The sequence below is a fragment of the Helicoverpa armigera genome, chromosome 24 (genome assembly GCF_030705265.1).
Source record: "Helicoverpa armigera isolate CAAS_96S chromosome 24, ASM3070526v1, whole genome shotgun sequence".
NCBI lineage: Eukaryota > Metazoa > Arthropoda > Insecta > Lepidoptera > Noctuidae > Helicoverpa > Helicoverpa armigera.
In genome coordinates this window covers 7,702,272-7,714,623 of record NC_087143.1, presented here as the reverse complement: position 1 = coordinate 7,714,623, position 12,352 = coordinate 7,702,272, and the positions used below count along the sequence as shown (strand labels likewise).

At 32.7% G+C, this 12,352-nt stretch overlaps 1 protein-coding gene across 1 annotated transcript in view; it reads right to left on the bottom strand.

The window, feature by feature from the left end:
• LOC110371177 (uncharacterized) overlaps positions 1-11,580 on the bottom strand; it is a 111,200-nt gene extending 99,620 nt beyond the window's left edge. Inside the window, exon 1 of the mRNA XM_064041277.1 lies at positions 11,389-11,580. The gene's annotated coding sequence lies outside the window, so the exon portion shown is untranslated. The remainder of the gene's footprint in view (positions 1-11,388) is intronic.
• Between the last annotated feature and the right edge of the window lie 772 nt (positions 11,581-12,352).

Below are 12,352 nucleotides of genomic sequence, written 5' to 3'. Positions count from 1 at the left end.
TAAACAAATAAGTGGTAAATATCAAACTAATTGATCCTATATGTCATAATCGTACAAATTAACTCTCACATATTTTTATTCGCCTATTTTAGTTAACGTTAGCAAAGAAAACCTTTCACGTTCTTTAATAATCGCTTCCTCAAAGCTAACTCGATTTCCTTTACTAAATCAACTTCAATCAATTAAAATAAAAGAAGAAAAAACACTCATTCATCGATTTTTTCTCATTGGCGATTCTTTTTTTGATATGCAAATAAGCCAGCGGGCTTCTCATAATTTTAAATGTTAATTACGATTTGAATTCTTTTCAGATTAAGCGTAAGATTTGAAATAGAAATTGCTGGTAATTATTTTCATCTTCTTTGAGAGTTTTTGCAGGTATGTACCTACTTATCTCTTTTTTTTTCAAATAGATTTATTTGTTATCATACTTTCAATCCATCAAAACATATTTTGAAAAATAATTACATTGGCATGACATAATGTATCACTTATAATTAAATCGTACTACGCATAATTCCTATTTTGCATTTATCTAAAAACGCTATTGTTTGAGCTACAAAAAAAACACATTGTTTACTTTTTAATTCTGTACCAAAATACATGTCATTTTATTGCAAAATATTTTTTATTAAAAACGTAATATTTTTCATAAACTAAAATGGACATCAGAACATGAAAAGTTATTATTTTGCTGTTAACGCTACACGCATTTTAGATTCGTCCAAAAAGAAATTAAATCCCGTATCAAAACCGCAATTTCATTTAGAAAAAATAAACTGAAAAAAACCTTCTATTTTTAACCTTTTTACCAAAAAAAATGCTCTCATGCCAGTTTGAGGAATATTATGTTTAAAAACAGAACACATATTTGAATTTAGACTACCACACACTGCAGACTAAATAGTCGGCCGACAGTTGACCCGATGGTTGGCAAACATTTTTTAAGAACATCTTGATTCCAATCAAAGTTTTCAGTCGGTCTGATACCGGCTAAATACCTGATCTTTATAATGTGCGTTCCATTCATCTTCATACTGATTGATGAGCCCAAAAAAACTATCGGCCGACTAAAAGTTTGCAGTGTGTTAAAAAAACACAGTTATTTTAGACAGGGCGGAATTTTTGAACCTTTTTTTGGGAACACAAGAGCATTTTTTAGGGTTCTTGTTTGTGAAACCCATCCGTGAGTTTTTCTTTTGTCGTCTTGCACATCAAAGGGAGGGTAGATCAAAAAACAAGTGTTTGCCAGCCTAAATGTTGCAATTTGAGATACTTTGTGGTTCCCTTGGGCACAATTTTCTCGTACTAACTCATGAGTAGGTTTTTACGATGTGTGTGTTGCAGGAAAAGAGCGAATATCGGTTAATCTTAAGTTGTACAATTTTTGTCTTCAACAGAATATACAAATTATACAGAAATACGAGTGGGTATATTTAAGAATAAGAATAGAATAAGAAATATTTGCAAAATTTTAAATTTTCTGTCGTCATTAGTCCCAAACTAGGCAAAGTCTGTATCTTGGGCGCTAATTATATTGTAAGGTTTTACCAATAAAATATACTAATAGTTATGTAGGTACTCGCATTTAGAGATACTTTTAAGAAAATTAATATTTTATAGCGATTTAATCGATACCGCAGAAATGTAGTTCACGCTACCATTTACAGTTGGTAAAATGATCGTTACATTACTTCAACTGAAACAAATTCTAGGGAAGGTGGTAAATCACGAAATGACGATCGTAGAACTTTCTGAATAAATATTATATAGAATCATCATCATCATCATCATCATCTCAGCCATAGGACGTCCACTGCTGAACATAGGCCTCCCCCTTTGATCTCCACAGATACCTGTTGGAAGCGACCTGCATCCAGCGTCTTCCGGCGACCTTTTTATAGAATATTCAGAATAAACAAAACAAATTGCCAAATCTATTCTTAACAGATTTTTTTTACTCATTTTACCACACCAATTTTACTCTTAAGGAAAATCTTAGAATACACCGTAATTCAGGCTTCCACAGTAACATTATATAGTTATATTTAGGAGAGTATTCGCAGGTGTAAATAGGCTGTAGGATATGATTGATGTTGACGGGCCTAAACGAGTTTTTATGTTCGAGGATTAAGGTTCTTATAGAAAAGCCTATATTTTCACTTAAAACGATATGTTGTATACTTTAGTATATGAAGTAATTTTATTTTGCTATAATTTTCAATACCCTGAAGTTTAAAGAAAAGTACTTCGTGAAAGATAGGTCTTTCGGGGCTGTTTTTATGTATTTTTCTTGATGTTCAAAAAGTGCTGATTTTCAGCCACCCTAAAAGTTGGCAGCACTTTATTAAATGTATTTGTTTTTGACTTTTAAGAGTTGATAAGACACTATTAATTTAGCATTTTTTGGGAAAATCCTACGCTAGATGATGATCTTAAAGCTAAATCATTTGCTGATGTCATTAAGTACTAAAAAAATCCTTTTGGCTACTTGTAAAACATGACAATTTCAATAAATGAATGACTATATTTAAACAATTTCAGCTGGCATAATTCTTTTGTTTTTCCTGCCACATTATTTTAAATCCGTATTGATATTTAAACACCACCCAACTGACAATACTCTCAGCTATATGCACTATATTATATTATAATGCATATGCAATATATTAACTGCATACATCGGATATGCAGCGAATGCAAATTACGTTTGGAAGCTACTCCTGTCACGGTTGTGACGTCATGAAATGATATGATAATATTGTTCAGTATAGAATTATATGGAATAGATGTGTTCCTTGGTTTAACGGGATCTTGGATTAGTCAGATGCAGGTTAAATTGAATGTGATATAATCCTAACTAGGATCTTACCAGTATGTAGAAAGTGAACCTATCGGAATGAATTTTGCTTGGGAAGCGTAAGTACCTACATAATAAATTGTGTAACTAGGACATACTGCGCTAATTTCAAATTATTTCACGTGGAAACTAATTCACACAACCGAATAAAACGTATCCTATGGCCTTCCTCTAAACAAGATATTGAACACTGGAAATAATTAATCAAATCAGACCAGTATACTGTAAATCGGTTATACTATTAAAAATACTGAATTGAACTTGATGTATTTTATAGGAAAATAAGTAGAGCCTTATAGACAGTTACTGCACTCATTGCAAGCAGTAATTATCTAGTTAAAATTACTAAAAATGTAAAGCCAATTTAGATGAAATTCTATTAGTCAATCTACAGCTTATATGGGCCTGCGTTAAGTTCTCCCTTCATGATACGGGTAACATAGGGGAAATAAGCTAGTACCTAATACAATATCACAATATCATGCGTGTAAAATTATCCCTAAGGGATCGAGTGAGGTAAACTTGCCCTCATTTCACTACTTATATTTAAGGATAAAAGTAGGTCACGGTATTTTTTTTAAAATAAGGACGAATTTTTCACGCGTAATATTTTACGACAGGCATAAAATTGAAAGCATAAAATTTACATAATAAACATTGTTTTTGTTTGCTGAAATATCCTGTTGTGTGGCTAGCCTTTCACAACTATGTTGGGGTCGGCTTCCAGTCTCACTGGATGCAGCTGAGTACCAGTGTTTTACAAGGAGCGACTGCCTATCTGACCTCCTCAAACCAGTTACCTGCCTGTGCCACCCGATAACCCTTGGTAAGACTTGGTTGTCAGTCTCTGATTACCCAGGCAGAACTGTGAGCAACAGCCAGTATGCCAGTAGCTTTTACTAAGTAGGTATTTAAGTACTTACAAACATGTTTATTCCATTAAAATTATTGTGAACGTTCGTATTTTTTTCGCATAATGATTTAATGGAAATGGTTTTTCAATGCTACGCTTAAAGCATCGAATCTTATATCGAGTAACCTAATGAAAGTTGTTATTGAAATCTATGTTTAAATTAAGCAACACCATTTTTGTCAATTTACGACTTTCCAAATCACTTCACATCTACAGCAATACAAAAAAAAATCACGAAATCACAAAAAATAAATCGTGGACCGAAACCCGGGCACGATTTACTTACCTACTTAGAAAAAATTACAAAGCGTCATCATATACCATTTTTACAACTCTCCTGTGTCATAAATACCTAAAGGCCTTCTCTTAAGTCCACCATATCACTAAGTTCTCAGCTTGTCAGAACTTCTGCCTGCAGACTTTTGCAGCTCATAACTGCATCTTGCCTGAGGCGTCCTACACTACGTGTGTCTAGCTCTTTACTTAACGACTTGTTTACCCTAGCGGTGGTTTTACTCTTAAGAGTGTAGTAGGGAGAAATGGTTCAGGGTCCAGTTAAATTATAGTAATGTGTTTTGTATATTTTTCTTTCTTATTGTAATAAATACTTAAAGTCGTAACAGCAACACTCTTACACCATATATTGTAGAACGTATAAGAGTTTATTGGTGTTAGTAAATCTAAAGTCTATATATAGTCTAAAGTATAATACAAATTCGTTTATTTTAAGCAAAGAATATAGCAAAACCTCAATAATATACATAATTATAAACGCACCCGAATTGAGAACTTCCTCGTTTTTGTTAAGTCAATAGAAAACAACCAAAAAAGGAAAATATTCATTAAAAATAAAGACGAACTAAACTAAGAATATTTTTTATTTCTAAACCAATAAACACACTACCTATATTATTTCAGTCTAATGTCAGGTGTCACACCAACTTCATCCTCTCTAAACACTAGTGACATTTATTGCCTTCAGACATCACAAAGGAACTGTTGAACTGTGAAGCAGATATTTATGTCTGACATTTGTTTCGCAATTTCTGTGGAAACTTGATGTAATAATCTGATGAGACTGGACTGATCGTTTCAACATTTTTACAGGAAAATAATTTTGATGATAAATAACGTCGGGACACTTTTTTCACACACTGTCGGTTAGCCCCATGGTAAGTTATTAATTAACTTGTGTTATGTGTGCTAACACTACTGATAAACTACAGACATATAGCTACATATTATAACACCCAGACCAAGGCCAACAAGCATGCTCATCACACAAATGTCGACCGAACCAGGAATCGAACCCGGGACCTCAGGTTCGACAGTCCGGCATGGTGACCATTGCGCCGTCGAGGTCGTCAATAAGTAGTGTTGGTTATTTAAAAGAAACAGAGTTAAACTTTTTTCATGGCTTTCATCGTTTTCAAAATTATTTTAGGACACTAAAATGATATATTCACCGTGACTTATGTTGCTTAACTTACCCACCAATTTACACAGCACTCATCCAGTCACTCAACTTACCTATCAATACCAAAACTCATACCACTCAACATCTTACTAATAATTGCTCAACCTCTACTTCTTCAAACACACCACCTCCCATTCAAGTTAAACGTACCTTTATTAAGAAAATCAGTATTCAATGAGCGTATATTTGCTTTAAACTACTTAAAACCATGTCTAAGTACAGCTTAGTGTAGAACAAACATGTCTGGCGCTTAAACTATTGTCATTAATCTGTGGATTTTAATAACCAAGCTATCTATTATTTTGCTAACTTGAGATAGAATTTAGACTTAGAGCTCATACAAGTTCCCGTGTCGGCGGTGCGCGTTGTTCCACGCGCTCCTTAAAGAGATGTCAGCAACCCCAGCGGGGCCCAGCAGGGCCAAGGCCTGCCGGGGCTGCGGGTTGTTTGAAAGAGATACCGCAGCCCTGGTACATAAAAGGCCTACGACGGAACACGGAGGTTTTTAGTCAGTAAGAGTCTGACACTCCCTCACCGCTGCTAACCCATAGCGGGGTCATTATTTTGATAATTTTGCCATTGTTTATACACAAGTTACTTATGTCAAATTCAATCTCCAGTAACCAATACAATGGATAGATTAGATGTGTTATTGAAACCCGCCGATAGACATCTTTAGATTAATAGCTGTGTATTTGTGCAGCTGAGATTTATTTTAATTAATAGATTTATTGGCAGTTGTTTGTTTTGACTGTTCAATATATAGTTATTGACTTATGTTTGTTTTGTTTCTTTTCAGATTTCGGGCCAAGAAGTTGATATTGGGTGAGTCGTTTTTTGTATATCAGTGCATCATTTAATTAGTTCTTATGTATTACAATGAAAATAATATATATGTATCACAAAATAAGTTAATTGTTGCGATTTACCGTTTACAGCTTTTAGAGCTACCGAAATCAAAAATAATAGAATAAACTTATACATTTTTGATAATCTCTATTTAAAATCCTACTCATTCCTTTGATGGGTTGGTATGGTTGTCCGAAGTACCTATTTGCCTCTTAAAACATTTGCAACCTCATACTCTTATTTACGACAAGACATGCTTTTAAATGCTTCGAGAACAAAATTTAAATATCATATAAGGTCAAAAAATAAATATAAATATAATTTGTACTTACACAAAAAGAACATTAACCATTCCATCTTGTAAACAGTTATTAAACATTATTTAAATAAAAAGAACTTAGTATTCCGAAGCAAGCAAAGTACTTAGTCTCGTCTGAGCCTAGCGCAGACTTTACCAACTTACAACGAAACGGTATTACTTACATTTAGACTTAGACTGTGATCGATCTTCGTTTACTTAAATACTGCGTCTAGAAAAAGCTTGTATTTGTATATCTAGAACTAGCTTTTACTAGCGGTTTCAACCATTTCTTATACAAACCAACCAATGACTGTGTTTCGGATGGCACGTTAAACTGTAGGTCCCGCCTGTCATTGAACATCCTTGACAGTCGTTACGGGTAGTCAGAAGCCAGTAAGTCTGACACCAGTCTAACCAAGGGGTATTGGGTTGCCCGGGTAACTGGGTTGAGGAGGTTAGGCAGGGCAGTCGCTTCTTGTAAAGCACTGGTACTCAGCTACATCCGGTTAGACTGGAAGCCGACCCCAACATAGTTGGGAAAAAGGCTCGGAGGATGCATCAGATCCAGTTTTGAGTTTATCCATTACAACCAAACAAACAAAGTTTTACTCTTTACAATATTAGTACCTATAAATATATTGATGTAATTTCTCATACCAAGATCTCACTAACTCAAAAACTACTCAACATAGGTATTTAATAGATCTGTTATTCGATATTTTAAACTATAAAACTACCACAAAAGACATTGAACACTACCTAAAAACTTACACACAAAACAAACTTTAACTAAACAAAGCCTTATTACTAAGTTAAATTTTCTATTCCAAAGGGTTTGTAACTGAACCCTATAATGTTTTAGTTACTAAGATAATCAAGTACTCGTGGTAGTTTCAATTGCTTTCAAGGTTTTAGTAATTAATCTTTTAAAAATCTTCCAGTAATTAAGTTGGTGATTAGTTAAGTTTTATGGTTTGAGAAGATTACATTTAAAATGTTTTTATGAAATTTTATTCTTTGTTAACACAACTAAGTATAATCACAAGAAAAGGATCATCATCCTCCGAGCCTTTTCCCAACTTTGTTAGGGTCGGCTTACAGTCTAACCGGATGTAGCTGAGTACCAGTGCTTTACAAGGAGCGACTGCCCTGGCTGACTTCCTCAACCCAGTTACCGGGGCAACCCAACACCCCTTGGTTAGACTGAGGTCAGACTTACTGGCTTCTGACTACCCGAAAGGATGGAAAACTAGAAAATATTTTCATTTATAGTATTATAATTCACGCATCGGGTAATAACTTTTTATAACTATTAATAGGCCTACATGAAAATAAAACCTTCACATATTCTCAATACGTGTTGCATTAGAAAAAAACTAACGCGCTTTTATCTCCCACGTAAATTACGTAAGTACAATATATTTCATCGAACAAAAATTAATAAAATTAAAACTTTTTATTTATTTACATAGTTATTTACAACACAAAAAAAACTATCCTAGTAGAACAATAAAAAAAAATATATAAAATTAAAAGGATTATGATAATCCTTTTTCTTGATACAATTTAATAAAACAAAATAATGTCATGTTGTCACACGCCATTTATCAAAATATTAATATTTTACAATAATTATTATTTTAAGCCGTCGAGATGAAATTAATTAATTTAATCATTGTAAAAATTAATATTAATGAATTATTATTTACTTAAAGTTTTACATCTCGACTTAATTACGAGGCACGGCGGGGTAATTTTAATTATGAAAATACTGATGGATTTTTAATTTACATTTAAATCGAAAATCTTCCAGAATTTAATTAAATGCATTATAATTTTTGAGCATATTTTAAAGCAATTGAGTAAGCATTAAAATCTCCTGATTTGCGGATTTAGGTTCAATTGGCAATTCAAAAACATTAAAACTTTATGATTTACAAAAAAGCCTGAACAATGTTTAGTAACATTTTTAATCGACAGCAAACAAGGAGATTCTTAGTTTGACCTCTGTGTATGTTTGTGCTCGTTTGAACCGACTTTGATACTGTTTTGAGCATAGTATTTTTCAGACCTAGGAGATAATTCTAGGTATATTATTGAAGCCTGTTTATTTTTTTTTTAAGTTTTAGTGCTAATATATATTAGACTTGCTTAACAGTACAAAATAACTCTAACAATTGTTATGTAATTAAACTTGCATTTCTCTGTATACAAAGTTAAGATCACGATATCTGCTTCTGACGCCTATTAAACTAAGTAGATAACAAACTATCTAAACAATTACCGAACTACCAGCTTCCGTCAGTAGTTTCAAGGAACTACACCGCACATCTGGATAAGAAGGAACTCGATAAATAGGTTTCTAACAATGAAGGATTTTTTAAAATCGGTCTAATATTACTTGAGATAAGCGTGTTAAAATGAACTGCTGGATTCCGCCAGTAGTTTCTAAGAACTACTTCTTGCACCCGAATAAATATGTTCTTTATAACACTGAAATAATTTATCAAATCAGAAAATACCATTTCTTATGACAAGCGAGTTCAAACAAACTCTTTATCAGCTATAGGTATAAATATTAGGAAATTAGCCGTTTTTCCTCGGTTTCACCCGCATCCCGTGGGAACTAATGCCCCTACTAGGATATATAGCATATAATATGTTATACGCACGCATATAACGTAGCTTTCCAATAGTGAATCAAGAATTGTTAAAATCGGTCCGGTTGGTTTTGAATTTATCCATTACAAACAAAGAAACAAAATTAAAAAAAAAAACCTCTTAATAATATTAGCAGGTACAGATATAGATAATTTAGGTCTAGAAGAACAGCTGTCAATTTAATTACAGTAACACAATGCGTCCTTTTAATTAGATGTTGTAATAATCACAACTTGTATGATATGAGATCAGATCAAAGAAATATGAGTATCACATTACACTTGATAGTATCGCGTTACTAGTAATAATTGATTCCTAGAATTCATTCTATAGATGCTCATTTGCTTTGTTTATTTGATACGACTGCAAACCTATCAACAATTTTACCACCACTTTGTATCAAAACATATACCGATTTGTAAATATGAATGTAGCACCATGTAGCATTTAATTTAATTTGTTTGAGATTCTACATGATCTTTGCATGCTATTATTGTATGTTTCAATACATATTCAACTGTTATACCATACTATTTTTGAAAAGAGTAACCATGGAGTTTCTTGCTCGTTGGTCTCCATATGAAGCTTTTGGAATGGACATTTAGAATAAACTTTATTTATATTTTTGACGTTCATAAGTGTTCGTAAAGTCCCAAATGAAACACAATGATTTGACTTGACTTTGACTGTATCTTTAGACCTGTTCAGTCAGCCTTTTTATCGACCTACTGCTGGACACAGGCCTGCTCTCATACAGAGAAGGATTGAGCGTTAATCTTAGAACTATTCATTGACCAGGCAGCATTGAGTATTATAACTATTCTCTATTCACCTATAGGTATCTAAGTGTAAGAGCAATTGGTCATGTCAATAGATCAAAACCCACATAAATGGTTTACCTGTACATTAAACGGAAGTAGCGGAAAAAAATGCGCTCCCGGATAAAAAGTAACCAATATTCTTCCTTATTACATAAGCTATCGAAATCGAAATGATTTTTCAAATGGTATAAGTAGTTCCTGAGACAAGCGTGTTCAAACAAACCAACCCTTCAGCTATGAAATATTAGGACAGGGTGTTACCCTCACCATGTTATCCCAAGTTTCTGCTTGGCCTTACTGTATCATTATTTCCTGAGCCTTTTTCACAACTAATTTGGGGTCGACTTCCAGTTAAACCAGACTTCTAGTCCAAAATATACTTAGAAAGTACATACAAACGTAGAAAAGTTGCATTGGTACATGCCTATTCTGGAATCGAACCCACGCACTCACACTTGAGAGGTCAGTTCTTTACCCACTAGGCGACCACTTATCCTCGCATGCAAAATGCAATATAATTAGTTAACTAACACAATTAGGTACAACTGTATGTGATTTGAGTTTGTGCTGTTCCAATCTAATTATGGTAGTCAGTTTATAATTAAGTTTCCCTGAAAGTCCGACGTTGTGTCTTGTTCTGTAGTAAATTGCTTGATGTATTGTAAAGTTGCAACTAATTTTCTGTTCCTATATCGGATTTGATTATGCATATGTATTTTTAAACATAGTTACCAAAAAACAAACAATAAATAACTAAACACTAACATAAATTTCAGCCTGCTCATATCATCAAAAAAAGCATTATCCGTCGGGAAACCAAATACCTACCTTATTTACTTTACCAAAATAAATACGCAGAGACTTAAATTGCGTCAAAAATATTTTGTGATACATAAATAATATGTTTTCACATATATATTATATAACATAAATAATAAATTATGTGTAATATATAAAAATACTTAAGTATGTATGTTGCTTCGTAAATGTTGCAAAAGCGGTGAAAATATAAAAATCTATGTAGAAATACTAAGCAATTTTTGTAAACTCGATTATTCTTATTTTGTCTCATTTAAATGATTATTTGTCTAGATTTTTACTGTATAATTTATTGATTAGATTATAATTGCATATTATAATTACGTAATAAATATCCGTCATTTGCATATCGTAACGTCAATCATTTTTCCGACACAAATTACGCAACTACCACGCGGTTTCAAAGAAATTATCTAGGCATATAAAGATCCATACCTAACTAACAGAAAAATACGCGTATCCCTTACGTTATTGATGAAAAATATATTTTTTATGTCCACGCATTTTAACGATAAAAAATTATGTCTTCACGGGATAGTTTTAAAACTTTATAATAAACGATTATGTAACTTTCAAAACCCGACTTTAACAAACAAAATTAAACGTTAAAATATGCAATTTTTAGACCTGAAATTAACAACAAACACCGCTTAAAAATACACAAGAAAAATACTAAAAAAAACTCACCGAAAACACTAATAACACATCACACACAAAAAAAACGCACAAACAACAATTTTTTTTTCTCAAAAATCTCCAACACTCACTTTGGAATACCACATTTTTTCCAATATGACTTTTCCAAATTCACTGCATTTTTCACTGCGCGCGAAATGTTTTGGAATTCGGACAGACGTGCAGCCCTTCCCGTTACGAACAACCTTCTACCCCCCACCCGGTTCAAGCTATGCGTTGCGTACAACGCATGCGTGGTGAATAAATTTCTGTGGCGTACTGCTTTTTACGGATTTTTTTTTGTTTATTTATTTATTTAAATATATATAATTGGTGTACTGAAAATTACGTGTAGTACTTTAGGGATATTAAAATATTTTTGTGTACATTATTTAATTTAGAACACTGTTTGCGTATGTTTTTTTTGGACAGTGTGCTGTATAATATTATTTTTGTGGTGTTCTGATATTAAATTGGATCAGCTTTTGTTTTTTATTTAATGTAGAGGTAGTTTGTTGTGTTGTATGTAATTTCAATTATTTCGGGTTTTTAAAACGTTTAACATGGCCAATTTGCTGAAAACCAGAGCTTTGCCTAAAGGCAAAATACGATGCGACAATCATGATAGATAATGTTTTTGATGCATATTTAATTGGTTATTACTAATTGTGTGTATTTTTTATTTATTTTAGTTGAACTAAGAATGTATAAAAATTACAATTTTACCGAAAATTATAGTGGGAAACAAGATTTTTCACGTCCTTTTGGCAATTTAATTTCATATTTTTTTTGCAACAAATCTTATTTATTATTTTTGCTTGCTATTGTTTATATTAATGCTTTATATATATTGTTACAATATTTTCTGCTATCAACATACAAAACAGGAGCTTGGCTTGGCTGGTGAAAGAAGCAACTCTTGGCGTGATATATAGAGCAGTTTATCACTCGACCATGTTGGTAGCTGCGCTGCGCT